A 17514-nucleotide genomic window follows, 5' to 3' on the forward strand; every position below is an offset into this window, starting at 1 on the left:
AACTTCTCTATCTGTAAAGAGCAGTGGTGATCTGTGGAGGAGGGGGTGGTTCAGAAGGTTCCACTGGGTGCAGGTTATAAGGGGGAGTGTCAACTGTAGAGAATTTAAACTGAAATTTAGTATCCTTTCTTTTCTTTTCTTTTCTTTTCTTTTTTTTTAGATCACCGTGCACAGGCAATTCTAAATGATGTTAGTGTTAAAATACCCCTTACCACAGGGGAGGGCCACTCTTGCTGGCTGCCCTCTATATTGCGATGCTGTTTCCTTCTCTGCATCTCATTTACATCGGTCTTGGTAGTAGAAGCAGTGCTGAATATTCATAATTTACTGCTGAATCTAAGGAAATGAGAGTTAATGCCTTACTGTATTAATGATAAAACTACAACATGACAGAAACAACAGGGAGTGTTTATTGAACAACTGTAATATCCTAGGCACTATACATAAATGCGTTTCTCTTTACTACAATCACAAAACAATTATTACTACATTTTTCAGTTGAGAAATTTGAGAACTTAAGAAATTTGGTTTAGGTGCTAATATTCATGTCCAGGTCTGTCTGATTTCAAATCCTACATTGTTTTCCATTATAAATACATGCTTTCCTGCTAACTTGGTCTTCTTTGGAGAATGCTTTATAAAAAATTTTTTATTTTATATTGGAGTATAGTTGGTTAACAATGTTGTGTTTTGGATGTACAGCAAAGTGATTCAGTTGTACATATACATGTATCTATTAGTTTTCAAATTCTTTTCCCATTTAGGTTATTACAGAATATCAAGCAGAGTTCCCTGTGCTAAACAGTAGGTCCTTGTTGATTATCTATTTTAAATATAGTAGTGTGTATATTTCAATTCCAAGCTCCCAATTTATCCCCCCTTCACCTTTCCCCTTTGGTAAACATAAGTTTGTTTTCTAAGCCTGTGAGTCTGTTTACATATAAGTGATATTGTATGATACTCGTCTTGCTCTGATTTATTTCCCTTAGTATGATCTCCAGGTCCATCCATGTTGCTACAAATGGCATTATTTCATTCTTTTTAATGGCTGAGTAATATTCCATTGTATATATGTACCACATCTTCTTTATCCATTCCTCTGTTGATGGACATTTGGGTTGCTTCCGTGTCTTGGCTATCATAAACAGCACTCAATGAACATTGAGGTGCGTGTATCCTTTCAAACCATGGTTTTCTCTGGATATATGCCCAGCAGTGGGATTGCTGTATCATATAATAGCTCTATTTTCAGGTTTTTTTTTTCGGTACGTGGGCCTCTCACTGTTGTGGCCTCTCCCGTTGTGGAGCACAGGTTCTGGATACGCAGGCTCAACAGCCATGGCTCACGGGCCCAGCTGCTCTGTGGCATGTGGAATCTTCCCGGACCGGGGCACGAACCCATGTCCCCTGCATCGGCAGGCAGACTCTCAACCACTGCACCACTAGGGAAGCCCTATTTTCAGTTGTTTAAGAAACCTCCATGCTGTTCTCCATAGTGGCTGTACCAATTTACATTCTCACCAATAATGTAGAAGGGTTCCCTTTTTGGAGAATGCTTTTTAATGAAACTTTGATAATAATTTTGTTCTTTTTCTTCTACATCCTATTCTTTCATTTTTCCATTCTCTTAAGAAGGGCTTTAATATTCTCTTTATCTCTTGACTCCTTTGGCATGTACCTCAGCTTGCCCTAAGTCAGGTGCGGCTTTCTTGACAGATCCTGCAAGGCACTTGTGGCAGTTCGGGAAATAGGCATGCAATGCACAACTTTCTAACCTGTTCACCTGAGTAAGAAGCCAATGATGAAAGTGGGTCTATGGATAGGGTATAACCTAGTTTCCTCTTGTTAATTGTGGTAGGTCTGGTGTTACTTGTCACCAAGAGCACCTTCTTGCTGAATCCCATTGCCACTACATAATGTACATAATGGACCGCATGTTTGTGTTCTTCCAAAATTCATATGTTGAAAGCCTAATCTCCTGTGTTATGGTATTTGGAGATGGGGCCCTTGGGAGGTAATTAGGTCATGAGGGTGGAGCCCTTATTATGGGATCAGTGACCGTGTAAGAGACATGGGACAGCTTGCTTCTCTCTGCCATGTGAGGACATAATGAGAAGACCACCATCTGCAAACCAGGAGGAGGGCTCTCATCAGAACTTGACCATGCTGGCACCCTGACCTCAGACTTCCCAGCCTCTAGAACTGTGGGAAATAAATTTCTGTTCTGTAAGCCACTTGGTCTATGGTATTCTGTTATGGCAGCCTGACTAAGACATTACCCAGTGGGATTCTACCTGAATGGAGAATCAACATCAAGGAGGAAGGAGGAAAGCTGTCATTACTCTTTTTTTTAAGACTTTACTTTTTTAGAGAAGTTTTAGGTTTACAACAAAATTGAGAAGGAGGTACAGAGATTTCCCATATGTATCCTGCGCCCACATGTGCACAGCCTCTTCCATGACAATATCACTTACCAGAATGCTACATCTTTACCAATGATGAACCTACATTGACATATCATAATCACCCAAAGTTTTACCTTAGGGTTCACTCTTGGTGTTGTACATTCTGTGGGTTTGGACAAATGTACAGTGACATATGTCCACTGTACTATACAGAGTATTTTCTCTGCCCTAAAAATCCTCTGTGCTCTATTGACTGCTCTGCCCCCACCCCAACCCTTGGCAACCACTGATCTTTATACTGTCTGTACACTTTCGTCTTTTCCAGAATGTCGTATAGTTGCGATCATACAGCCTTTTCAGATTGGCTTTTTACACTTAGTAATATGCATTTACATTTCCTCACTGTCTTGCAGTGGCTTGATAGCTCATTTCTTTTTAGCTCTGAATAATAGTCCATTGTCTGGATGTACCAGGGTTTATGTATCTATTCACCTACTGAAGGACATCTTGGTTACTTCCAAGTTTTGGCAATTATGAATGGAGCCACTATAAACATCCATGTGCAGGTTTTTGTGTAGACCTAAGTTTTCAGCTCCTTTTGGTAAATATCAGGGAGCAGGTTTGCTGTGCAGTAAGAATGTTAAACTTTGTGGGAAACTGCTAGACTGTCCTCCAGGGTGGCTGTACCATCTTGCATTTTGGCAGTGAATGAGAATTGCAATTGCTTCACATCTTCATCAGCATTTGGTGTTGCCAGTGTTCTGGATTTTGGCCATACTAGTATATGTGTAGTGGTATCTCATTGTTTTAGTTTGCACTTCTCTGATAACATATGATGTGGAGCATCTTTTCATATAGGTATTTGCCATCCATGTATCTTCTTTGGTGTAGTATCTGTTAAGGGCTTTGGGCCATTTTTTAATTGGGTTGTTTTCTTATTTCAATAATTCTTTGTATATTTTGGATAACAGTCCTTTATGTCATTGCCTTTTTAAAAGGTATTGAGGGAAACAGGAAAATTACAGTATTGATTTTATTCTTTCTGACTACTTTTTGGACTACAATATGATCTGTGGTCCCAACTGCAACCACTCTTTTAACTTAGACTTGAATTGCAATGGATTTGCAACTATGAACAATGATTAAGTTGTGATTATATAATGAATATTTGATGTTACTGAATAATCATTTAAAATTTAATTTTGAATGTTTTAAAATATTCTTTACATAATTAAGGAGATACCTCCTTTTGCATTTCCTAAAACTGGTACAAAAGGACCCCTTCCCCCATCACAATAATGGTTATTTAAAATTAGTTTTGGGCTTCCCTGGTGGCGCAGTGGTTGAGAGTCTGCCTGCCGATGCAGGGGACACGGGTTCGTGCCCCGGTCCGGGAGGATCCCGCATGCCGCGGAGCGGCTGGGCCCGTGAGCCATGGCCGCTGGGCTTGTGCGTCCGGAGCCTGTGCTCCACAACGGGAGAGGCCACAACAGTGAGAGGCCCGCGCACAGCAAAAAAAAAAAAAAAAAAAAAAAAAAAAAAAATAAAATTAGTTTTAGTGTCTTCCAAATATTTAATTGTGACTATTGTAGATCTTCACAAATGCAAAAAATCCCAAATCCCTGTGCTATCAGCTTCATGCGAACCCTATTATTCATAACGATGACACAATCAAACTGCGTGACCAGATAAAATGGGGTTGGAAATAGCAGTTCCCAAAGGGTATAGAAAATTGCGTTCTGTATCCAAGGCTACATGTGATGCATACAGCAACATACAAAGGGCAAATAACTAGTATCATTTAAATGAACAATTACTTCATAACTAATTTTGTTAGTATGTATTACATGAAGTATCACCCTGTTTTGCTAATTTATAATACAAAAGATGATTAGACCAAATGCAATATTTTCTCAAGCTGTGTTTTTGTCTATAAATGTATCAGTTTGTCTATCTTAACCCATCTATCCTTAGTGCTGAGTTAAAATGCTTCGTAGAGAAAACAGACCTATATACCCTTATTATCCATGGGCTACAGAACACTAAAGTGAGAAAAACAGGTTGATATCTTATAAAAGTGGAATGCAGATTATTTGTATGTGCTATTTTCAGGAAAAGACAGATATATTTAATAAGTGAAGGAGAATAAACGCAAACTATTAACCTATAAGCCACATACCCTCATTGATTGCTTATTTCATGTGACTCTGGGAAGTGGAGAGTATTATTTTACCCCTCATGTGCAGAGTCTCTGCTGGCTTAGGACTGCTGGCTCCTTTGCTGACACATCACTCACTCCTCCTTGCCGAGTGCAGGTTAGAGAGAAAGAATAGAGAAAGCCAGCCGAGCCCTTTTCCTTCTATTTTTAGGAGTAGCTTCCTCCACTTTTGTCCTTTTCTCTCTGACACTCAGGTGAACTCCCAGGGATGCGTAAAGCCTGCAGTCCTGCCTGTCACTTGGTGTGTGAGTCTGTCTACTTCAGGGATGGAGTGCTGGGAAATCCTTTGGGTGCAGGTTTAAAGCCATATTCTCTAATCTGCTTTTTTAGTGACAAAGCTGTCATTTAAATCCCCATCTATCCCCTGTGCTTTATTTTTAATTGGTTCTGAACCTAAGATGGGAAGAAAGGAGTATTATATATTGACCTCATAAGAGACGAAGGGTATCACACTGAAATCCCTGGAGCATATGTTTCTGTGAAATGTGGAAAATAAAGCCACCCTGTCGGAAATTCAGATGAAAATATGACTGAATTACATTCAAATGAACGCTGTTGTATTTTTTAAAAATCCATTTAAAATTTCTAAAATGTGAACTAATCGAATATAAAATCCAAAATCATAAATTTATTTTGGCATTCTTCATCCAGGTCAGATATAGAGAAACTATTCAATTCCAATGTCTAAATATAAATATAAATCCCATGATTTATTACTTCAAAGATAGTGATTTGGGCTTTAGCCTGTGTTGTGGTTCATTATATAGTTTGTTTAATCATTCAAAAAAAAAACATCCTGTGAAAGCCCTTTCCTAAGTTCAGTCTTATTGCCTTTCTTCAATACCAAGTTAATCGAAGAACTAGTGCATGATATTTATGTATGAAAAATTTCAAATAAAAAGGAACATAATTTTGTTAGGGCTTTTAAAAGTTTTTACACTTGAGAAGGACATTTTACAGTACGTTTCACATCTTACAATACTTAGGGAGCATAATACAACTTTATTAGTATTCCTCATTGAACTAAATTTCTTCTTCAAATTTTTTGTTACCTGTTTTTAACATTCTGGCCACAAAGTGAACTTTTCATCTTTATTGTCAAAGAATTGAAAAAGTGGAGGAATAAGATTGCCTTGCCTTTCAATATTTTGTATATTTGGTATTTCTCCTAGTAAAGGAGTATTCTTAAGATGCCAGATTTTCTGGTTCTATTTTGCAAATTACATATGTATTATTGCAAATAAGTTCTGCCACAAAGAAGTCCACAGTGAAAATATTAAAGGGAATTAAAGTGCTGTTGATAACATGTGAGCTAGCTCCATTAATCTGAGGGCAAAGGGATTGAGCTATTATGTTCCCAGATGGCATCAGACAATGAATGAACAGTCCTTTCTAAAGTGTTAAGTTTTTTTTTTTCCTGAAGGTTAGGCCTAGGAGCAAAAAATTGATGCTGGTTAATTGAAGTCCCTGAGAAGCATTTCAACTCAAGTTTAAATCTTTATGCCCTGAGTCATTAGGTCCCTGTTAACTAGAAAAAGATGTTTAAAGTTTTAAAGACATACCTCCTAAGCCATATTTGGGGGTAAAAACAGGAGTTAAACTAAGTCTGTATATACATTGGTTCTGCAGATTTGTAGGCACAGTTGATTTTTCTTAAGTTTTTAGGCGCTCAGATGGGTATTTTGTGAGACAAGAATGAGATGGTGATTGTTACAAATGCCAAATTGTTGAAAAATATTATGTTTCCTGGCCAAAAAATGTGGCGATTATGATCATGCAGTAGGAACTTCCTTTTGTCCATTCCTCTGAATTCTTAGTATTTATTTTCTTGTAGTGATTATTCGACCCTCAGAATGTACTACCTTACCACACTCATTGTATAGCAGAAAGAGCAAAAGCTTTGGAATCAGACATACTTGGGGTATGTCTAGCACTCGTGAGCTATCGGACTTGGACTATTTTCTCGTAACTGATGTGAATCTCAATTTTCTTAGCTGTAAAATAGAACAATAAGTCCATTACAGAAAAGTTGCAATGGTTTAATAAATTATATAATGTCCCTAGTAAAGTTCCTGGCACGAAGTAGGTGCCCAACACATTTAAATATAACAAAGTCTTGTATTTCCCACTAAGGCATCACGTGCTTGAGGAAAGGAACTACGCTGCTTTTTTAGTGTTGGAATAATTATCTGTGGCTGCAGCTGCATTCCCTTCATGAAGATTCCTTTACTGGCACAGGTAGAGCTCTTGTAAGGGTTTTCAGTGACTGAGCAGACAGGGCACGTCAGACTTCACTGTAGAACTGCCTTGTGTTCTTTGATTTAACTCTTTTGGCTCTAGAGGGAGAGGGGGGATGAGATGATGTCGGAGAGGTTTCCTGTCTTGCGGGCACCCTGGGCAGCCTGGAGACCACAGTTCCAGGACTCCATTGCCTTCAGGGTTCTGGTTACATCTTGGCAATTAAAGGCCTTCATGAAGATTCAGAATGGGAAAGGGGAGAAACCGTTCTCCAGATGCATCAGGTCAGGCACATGGCATATGCAGATGGCCGAGATGGGTTTTGCCTGCAGTTTGGGGGCATCTTCCTCAAAATCTCTCCTTTGATTATGCAGGCAGATGAGATTACTGATGGCAGCTTCCTTCTAACCCCGAAACTCTGGATTTCCTGGGAGAGCTCACAATGTCTAGAGTAGCTTTTGTTCTTCTGATCAAACTTTAATAGATACCTAATACTAGCTTCTTTCAGTTTAACAGCTGACATAGGAAACTTGTTATCCATTTTTATGAGCCAACAAACTAAACCTAAGCCTGGTGTGTATACTCAAATTCATTTAAAGAAAAGGAAAGCTAACAATTTATTACCTTCAATTTTGAACAGATTATTTTGGTGATAATATCGTGTTCATGGTAAAACTAAGTGAAATTTTGAATAAATTGTTGAAAGTTATCAGTTTCAGGTTAATAAGGCATTTGGTATCCTCTGCCCTCCTATGAATTGATTTTTAGTGAAAAGGAGAAAGGGAAAAGAGTTATTAATTAATTTGAAAAACTTATTTTGGTAAGCAGAAGGAAAAGAGATGATTCAGGCTGCTTTTTTTTTTCTTTTGGATTGGGAAATACTTCAGTGCATTCTTGGATGCTGTGTGTAAATACTTGTATAAAACATGCTAGAATGTTTTCTGGGAATATATACACATAGAATTAAAAAATAAATAAGTGATTTCAATAATTATGTTTCTCAGATCATCCTATACAGTTAGAAATTGGTTAATGTAGGAAAATTCATATGGTCATATGGATTGTACTTCTGAATTGGATTTCCATATCAGATAGCTGTGCTATTTCAGGGTGACTTTCTACCAGAGTTGAGGGTAGAGCGATGACTTGGCCAAAATCTCTGATTCTGAAAACTATAATCTTCTGGGGGGAAAACTTTAGTGTAGATGTTAATATGATATTTATAAGAGTGTTTTTAGGACCTATTATTTGGGAATGGTAATGACTGATTTGAGGGTAACAAAAAGTCAAAAAAAGTGATACCCTCTTTCCTAAACATTTCCTAAAATTGTTCACATTATACAGTAATTTTTAGATCAAGATATAAGCAGAGTTTAATGAGATTGTGGGATTAACGGTTTCAAGGTGTGCTGCTGAGCTGGTCTGTATGAGTGGGTCAGGGTCTGTTAATCCATGATACCACTGTCCTCCAATCCTGACCCAAGTCTCAACAATGGCCATCCGGAGGGGTAAGAGGATGTACTCACGTAAGCCCATGCTCATTTGAGAGTTCATACCTGTTGTGGAGGGCCACTATGATGTCCTCCATAACATATAACTTTAAAGCATTTTTTATAAAACTTCATATAACACCTGTACGTTCATTATCTCATATGTTTCTCAGTCACCTTGCAAAAAAAAAGATATTTTCATCTTTATTTTAAAAGATGCAGAATCTCAATATCAAAGCACACCAATGTCTTGACTAAGGTTATCTAGGAAGTTTAAAGGGAGGGTGGAGGGTGGAATCTGGGTGCACTGACCTCTAGGCCAGTGTTTTTTCTACTGCCATCTGAGCAGTAGTAATGGGTTTATTTTAATTTCGGGCACTGGGAATCTTGAGTGAGAGAATAACATAGCTCTAACACATAATATTAATAAAAATGATATCACTGGTAGAAAATAATTGTGGGCACTGTAAAAGATATGAAGCCCCACATTGCAAATTTTCTTTCAAACTTCAGTGTCTTGTCTTTTCATTCAGCCAAGGATGTGCTGTTAGTCATCCATTGTTGCCAGAATGAACAACTTCAAAGGAACCATCAGCCGCCTGGCAAGGTTCTCCCCCCAACACTGATCCAATGAATCTATGCCAGGCTATTTGCACCATCTGTTGGGCCTGATTCAGTGGAGGGAGGAAGGGTGGACAGCTGGAGCTCTTAGCTTGGAAATGCCACTTACTGGGGAAATACCAGAGTTCACAGCAAAAGGCATCAAAGCAAAGTCCTCTGCCAGTCCAAAAAGAAGACTGGTTAAATATGGTGGCATTTCTGACGAAGGTCTTCTCTTTCCAGACACTCAGGTCCCTTTTTTTATCCTTCCTAGCCTCCTTCTGAGGGAGGATTTTGTTGTGCCATGTGAAAGAGATGTGAGCTGAGACTTTTCATGTGAGTATAGTAGGAAATTGGGAAGCAGGGCATCTTGAAACTTTTGTTTGATTTTGCATTAGAGGAAGAGTTATACATTCATACTTGTGTCCATTTAGCTATTCACCCATTCATTGAATGCTTACTGTACTCCAAGTGCTGATGGATGAAAGAGAATAATAACTACCATTTATTATGTACCTACCATGTGCAGTGTGCTTTAAATATGATAATTACTGTTGGCAAGAATACAACGGTACGAGAAGTATTTTCTCATTTTTCCATGACAAATAACCAATTCTGTGACTGTAACCAATTTTTAAAATATCCAGGATTTCAATCCCAGATAAGTCCCTTTCACTTATCTGGTGATTTGGCACAAATTTACTTAGAGAAATCTAAAAAGTAAGAATTGAAAGTTCTCTGCCTCTCGAACTTCACTCTTCAGAAGTCACCACCATTTTAATAACACAGTATCTTACAATAAATTGTTTTAATTAAAATGGAATCTTAACAAACATAATGGGTTGGAAGTTACTTTTATTAAAAAATAATGTATTATGGACATCTTTCTAGGTCAGTAGATTATATTTACTTATTCTTTTTTACTGTACACTTAGTATTCCAGAGTAAGGTTATATCATAATTTATACTACTGTTTCATTTTGATGGCCATTTAAACTATTTTCAGTATATTTTACAAGATAAAGCTATAATGAAAATCATGTCTTTATGGCATTCATAGTAATTGATTGAAACATAATTCATGACAATACCAAATATTCTAATGCATGAAATTATTCATTCAAATCTTTATTCATTACTGTGAAAGGTTGCCCCCCCGTTCCTTTCATAGAGTTTTGCCAATGTCTTAAGTAGAAAAAATTGTGTTGATTTGCATTTACAAGGGACTCTGTCCAATCATGCTGCTCTCATATACGAAAGAGCCTTGTATCTCAAGAATTAAGTTATATGAAAAAGCACCCAATTTTGTTAATTCTATTTACCATACGTACTTACGTTAAAATGAAAGATAGTCATAAGGGAAGAGCAAACAGAAAGACTACACAGTCCTGTTAGCATTCTTGTATTTGCTAATATCATTGAGATGGAAATTGATGAGTTTAATCACACAGGAAAATCAAATCCTAGACAAAAACCTCTTTACAATTCCTTGTAGAAAGAGAATTTCACTGGAAGGATTTATATCCTAAGGAATACAGTAATTTTAATGGAAAACATTCTTTCAGAAGATCAAAATACATACTATTTAGATTAGAATATTTTTAACTTAGTATAAATATCTAGTCAGGTGGCTCTAAACCACCTTCTAATAATCTCATCTGAATCAGCTGTTTGTTTCTTTGATATTCAATTAATGATAATTTGCTTGTTAAGTATTTATGAAAAGTCCACACAATATCTTTGATATACTTAATAACATAGCTCATAATTTGTAGGCTATTACATTCTGTATGACATCGCTTAGCATAATACCATTGCAAAAACTATAAACATATACTTGTCATTTTAAAATCTTTTAAGCCAAATACTCTTATAACGAAACTTTATTTAGTGTAGTGAAAATGTCTATTAAAGTATTTAAGCCACATTAATTCAATCATCTCAAAAGGTATTTAGGTTAGTAAGATTCTAGGTTAAACAAATAGTACCTTCATCTTCAGGATATGCTGAAATAAAAACTACTTTTTTTGATCATAAAAGCCAAAGACAGTTTCAAGTACAAAAAAGTCATCATCCTACTATTATTAATCTTGTTATCTTCATCTTTTTCATACAAAACTTTTATTTTTTACTCTTACTCTATGAACAGTTTGGATCCCAGTTTTCCTTTGTTTTATTTATTTATTTATTTATTTATGGCTGCATCGGGTCTTTGTTGCTGCGCGTGGGCTTTCTCTAGTTGCGGCGGGTGGGGGCTACTCTTGGTTGTGGTGCGGTGGCTTCTTTTGTTGTGGAGCATGGGCTCTAGGTGCACGGGCTTCAGTAGTTGTGGCACACGGGCTCAGTAGTTGTGGCTCACGGGCTCAGTAGTTGTGGCTCACGGGCTCTAGAGCACAGGCTTAGTAGTTGTGGTGCATGGGCTTAGTTGCTCCACTGCACGTGGGATCGTCCCGGACCAGGGCTCGAATCCATGTCCCCTGCATTGGCAGGTGGAGTCTTCTCAGGTGCCACCTGAGAAGTCCCTCCTTTATGTTTATAGAATAATTTGCCTTGCCTATTGGTTTATGGTATTCATACGCATAATTTTTAATTACTGCGAATATTTCATTATATGTTTATCCATCAGTAACCTAAGTCATTTCCTTATTGTTGGACATTCATTTTGTCTTAATTTTTCACTCATAAATAATGTTGAAAGGATGAATACTCATGTATATATTGTTTCACCTATTATGAGTTATTTTATTAGGACATATTGCTTGAAGTTAAATGTCTAGATTAAATGGAATGGACATAAGTAAAATGTTCTGTCTGTTTTATTTTAGCAGTATAATATCAACAAAATTAAAAAAAAAATACAGTGTTAGGGATCAAATTGCCTGAAATATATATGTGTGTATATGTATCAATATGTATATACCTGTGTGTGTATATATATGCGTGTGTGTGTGTATGCAAATAGCCAATGTTGACTATATAGCTTAATACTGAATCTTGAATATATGAAATAATAAGCCTAAATGGGGGTTCAAGATATAGAGTTGGATGTCATAGAATCAGTAAATCTTTCATGCATAAACATTTCACCATAAATAAGCACTCCAAAGAACAAAGAGATTTCCATGGAGTGGCATATGGCCCAAACCACCAGTGTCCTATTGTTACGAATACTTCTCTATAAGAAGTGATTCTGTTAGATAATTTTGTGACTGTTCACTAGCCATGTCCAAAATATTTTGCTTTCGTTAAAACAAGGAAGGTGAAACAAAAGAGTTGAAAGGTTTCTAAAAATTATTTTATATTGACAAGATTAGTAAAATTGATATTCAGTTTTCCTCCTCTCAACACTGGACATGTCTTAATTACTCACCACCCCCTAAACCCCAAAATCCAAAAACTCCAAACAAATCAAGCACACCTCTACACCCATCCACACAGGACCTAAAACACCATCTAAGGCTAAACCAAACTACAAGCTATAATTGGAAAAGAGAAGCTTACAGGGTGGTGAGCTCATTATACTTTTTTCCTTTCCCAGTTGAGTTCGAAATATTTCTTTTCACTTACTAATTCAAGCCAGAGTAGCCACCCATCAGCAGGGGTTCAGCTTGAGCTCTTCTGACTAAGTGTATGATTTCTAAAAATATATTCACAGTTACAAAATTTAATTAAAGCAAAAGCAAATTACAGGGAGAGAGACCTTTAAGATGGTGGAGGAGTAAGATGTGAAGATCACCTTGCTCCCCACAAATACATCAGAAATACATCTACATGTGGAACAGCTCCTACAGAACACCTACTGAACGCTGGCAGAAGACCTCAGACCTCCCAGAAGGCAAGAGACTCCCCATGTACCTGGGTAGGGCAAAAGAAAAAACACAAAGACAAAAGAAATAGGGACAGAACCTGCACCTCTGGGAGGGAGCTGTGAAGGAGGAAAAGTTTCCACACACTAGGAAGCCCCTTCACTGGTGGAGATGGGGGGTGGTGGGGGGAGCTTCAGAGCCACAGAGGAGAGTGCAGCAACAGGAGTGTGGGCATGTGAGGGCTGGGAGCTGAGGCTCTGGCTTTGGAGGTCAGACCCTAGGGAGAGGACTGGGGTTGGCTGTGTGAACACATCCTGAAGGGGGGTGGATAGTGCACCACAGCTAGCTGGGAGAGAGTCCGGGAAAAAGTCTGGACCTGCCTAAGAGGCAAGACACCATTGTTTTGGGATGCACGAGGAGAGGGAATTCAGAGCACCACCTAAATGAGCTCCAGAGGCAGGCGCAAGCCACGGCTATCAGCACAGACACCAGATACAGGCATGAAACGCTAAGGCTGCTGCTGCAGACACCAAGAAGCCTGTGTGCAAGCACAGATCATTATCCACACCTCCCCTCCTGGGACCCCGTGCAGTCCACCACTGCCAGGGTCCTGTGATCCAGGGACAACTTCCCCGGGCGAACACAGAGCATGCCTCAGGCTGTTACAACTTTATGTTGGCCTCTGCTGCTGCAGGCTTGCCCACATTCTGTACCCCTCCTTCCCCTGGCCTGAGTGAGCCAAAGCCCCCTAACAGCTGCTACTTTAACCCCGTCCTGTCTGGGTGGGGAACAGACACCCTAAGGTGACCTACGCACAGAGGCTGGGCCAAAGCCAAAGCTGAACCCCAGGAGCTGTGCGAACAAAGAAGAGAAAGGGAAATTTCTCCCAGCAGTCTCAGGAGCAGTGGATTAAATCTTCACAATGAACTTGATGTACCCTACATCTCTGGAATACCTGAATAGACAACGAATCATCCCAAAATTGAGGCGGTAGAGTTTGGGAGCAAATGTAGACTTGGGGTTTGCTTTCTGGTTCTAATTTGTTTTGGTTTTATGTTTATCTTAGCTTAGTATTTAGAGTTTATTATCATTGGTAGATATGTTTATTGATTTGGTTGCTCTCTTCCTTTTTCTTTATATATAGATATATATGTATAGTTTTCATTTTTCTCTTTTTGTGTGTATGTGTATGCTGCTTTGTGTGATTTTCTCTGTATAGCTTTGCTTTTACAATTTGTCCTAGGGTTCTGTCTGTCCATTTCTTATTTTTAATTTTTTTTGTATAGTTTTTAGCACTTGTTATCATTGGTGGATTTGCTTTTAGGTTTGATTGCTCTCTTCTTTCTTTTTTCTTTATTTTTAATTTAAAAAATTTTTTTATTTTAATAACTTTATATTTATTTATTTTCTTTCTTTCTTCCATTTTTTCTCACTTTTCTTCTGAGCTGTGTGGCTGACAGGGTCTTGGTACTCCGGCCAAGTGTCAGGCCTGTGCTTCTGAGGTGGGAGAGCTGAGTTCAGGACATTGGTCCACCAGAGAACTCGCAGCTCCACATAATATCAAATGGTGAAAGCTCTCCCAGAGAGCTCCATCTCAATGCTAAGAGCCAGCTCCACTAAACGACCAGCAAGCTCCAGTGCTGGATACCCTATGCCAAACAACTAGCAGGACAGGAACACAACCCCCCACCCATTAGCAGAGAGGCTGCCTAAAATCATAATAAGGTCACAGACACCCCAAAACACACCACCAGACGTGGTCCTACCCACCAGAAAGACAAGATCCAGCCTCATTCACCAGAACACAGGTACCAGTCCCCTCCACCAGGAGGCCTACACAATTCACTGAACCAATCTTAGCCACTGGGGGCAGACACCAAAAACAACGGGAACTACAAACCTAAAGCCTGTGAAAAGGAGACCCCAGACACACTAAGTGAAGCAAAATGAGAAGACAGAGAAAAACACAGCAGATGAAGGAGCAAGGTAAAAGCCCACCAGACCAAACAAATGAAGAGGAAATAGGCAGTCTACCTGAAAAGGAATTCAGAGTAATGATAGTAAAGATGATCCAAAATCTTGGAAATAGAATTGAGAATATACAAGAAACGTTTAACAAGGATCTAGAAGAACTAAAGAGCAAACGGACAATGATGAACAACACAATAAACGCAATTAAAAATTTTCTAGAAGGAATCAATAACAGAATAACTGAAGCAGAAGAACGGATAAGTGACGTAGAAGATAAAATAGTGGAAATAACTGCCACGGAGCAGAATAAAGAAAAAAGAATGAAAAGAATTGAGGACAGTGTCAGAGACCTCTGGGACAACATTAAACACACCAACATTTGAATTATAGGGGAACCAGAAGAAGAAGAGAAAAAGAAAGGGACTGAGAAAATATTTGAAGAGATTATAGTTGAAAACTACTAATATGGGAAAGGAAATAATCAAGTTCAGGAAGTGCAGAGAGTCACATACAGGATAAATCCAAGGAGAAACACACTACGACACATATTAATCAAACTATCAGAAATTAAATGGAAAAAATATTAAAAGCAGCAAGGGAAAAGCAACAAATAACATACAAGGGAATTCCCATAAGGTTAACAGCTGATCTTTCAGCAGAAAGTCTGCAAGCTAGAAGGGAGTGGCAGGACATACTTAAAGTGATGAAGGAGAAAAACCTACAATGAAGATTACTCTACCCAGCAAGGATCTCATTCAGATTCAACAGAGAAGTTAAAACCTTGACAAATAAGCAAAAGCTAAGAGAATTCAGCACCACCAAACCAGCTTTACAACAAATGCTAAAGGAACTTCTCTAGGCAGGAAGCACAAGAGAAGGAAAAGACCTACAATAACAAACCCAAAACAATTAAGAAAATGATAATAGGAACCTACATATCAATAACTACCTTAAATGTAAATGGATAAAATGCTACAACCAAAAGACATAGACTGGCTGAATGGATTAAAAAACCAGACCCATATATATGCTGTCTACAAGAGACCCACTTCAGACCTAGGGACACATACAGACTGAAAGTGAGGGAATGGAAAAAGATATTCCATGCAAATGGAAGTCAAAAGAAAGCTAGAGTAGCAATTCTCATATCAGACAAAGTAGACTTTAAAATAAAGACTGTTACAAGACACAAAGAAGGACACTACATAACGATCAAGGGATCAATCGAAAAAGATATAAAAATTGTAAACATTTATGCCCCCAGCATAGGAGCACTTCAGTACTTAAGGCAAATGCAAACAGCCATAAAAGGGGAAATCGACAGTAACACAATCGTAGTAAGGGACTTTAACACCCCACTTTCACCAATGGACAGATCATCCAAAATGAAAATAAGTAAGGAAACAAAAGCTTTAAACAATACATTAAACAAGATGGACTTAATTGATATTTATAGGACATTCCATCCAAAAACAACAGAATACACTTTCTTCTCAAGTGCTCATGGAACATTCTCCAGGATAGATCATATCTTGGGTCAAAAATCAAGCCTTGGTAAATTTAAGAAAACTGAAATCGTATCAGGTATCTTTTCTGCCCACAACACTATGAGACTAGATATCAATTACAGGATAAAATCTGTAAAAAATACAAACACCTGGAGGCTAAATAATACATTACTAAGTAAGCAAGAGATCACAGAAGAAATTAAAGAGGAATCAAAAAATACCTAGAAACAAATGACAATGAAAACATGATGACCCAGAACCTATGGGATGCAGCGAAAGCAGTTCTAAGAGGGAAGTTTATAGGAATACAATCCTACCTCAAGAAACAAGAAAAATCTCAAATAAACAACCTAACCATACATGTAAAGCAATTAGAGAAAGAACAATAAAACTTCAAATGTAGCAGAAGGAAAGAAATCATAAAGATCAGATCATAAATAAATGAAAAAGAAATGAAGGAAACAATAGCAGAGATCAATAAAAGTAAAAGCTGGTTCTTTGAGAAGATAAACAAAATTGATAAACCATTAGCCAGACTCATCGAGAAAAGAAGGGAGAAGACTCAAATAAATAGAATTAGAAATAAAAAAGGAGAGGTAACAATTGACACTACAGAAATACAAAAGATCACGAGAGACTACTACATGCAACTATATGCCAGTAAAGTGGACAACCTGGAAAAAATGGACAAATTCTTAGAAAAGCACAACCTTCTGAGACTGAACCAGGAAGAGATAGAAAATATAAAGAGACCAATCATAAGCACTGATGTTGAGACTGTGATTAAAAATCTTCTGACAAACAAAAGCCCAGGACCGATGGCTTCACAGGCGAATTCTATCAAACATTTAGAGAAGAGCTAGCACCTATCCTTCTCAAACTCTTCTAAAATAAAGCAGAGGGAGGAACACTCCTGAGTTCATTCTGCAAGGCCACCATCACACTAATACCAAAACCAGACAAAGATGTTACAAAGAAAGAAAACTACAGACCAGTAGCACTGATGAATATATATGCAAAAATCCTCAACAAAATAGTAGCAAACAGACTCCAGTGGCACATAAAAAGGATCATACACCAGGATCAAGTTGGGTTTATCCCAGGAATGCAAGGATTCTTCAAGATATGCAAATCCATCAATGTTATAAACCATGTTAACACATTCAAGGAGAAAAACCATGTGATCGTCTCAGTAGATGTAGGAAAAGCTTTTGACAAAATTCAATACCCATTTGTGATAAAAAACCTTACAGAAAGTAGGTCTAGAGGGAAATTACC

This window comes from Phocoena phocoena, chromosome 9 (assembly GCF_963924675.1).
Source record: "Phocoena phocoena chromosome 9, mPhoPho1.1, whole genome shotgun sequence".
Classification (NCBI taxonomy): domain Eukaryota; kingdom Metazoa; phylum Chordata; class Mammalia; order Artiodactyla; family Phocoenidae; genus Phocoena; species Phocoena phocoena.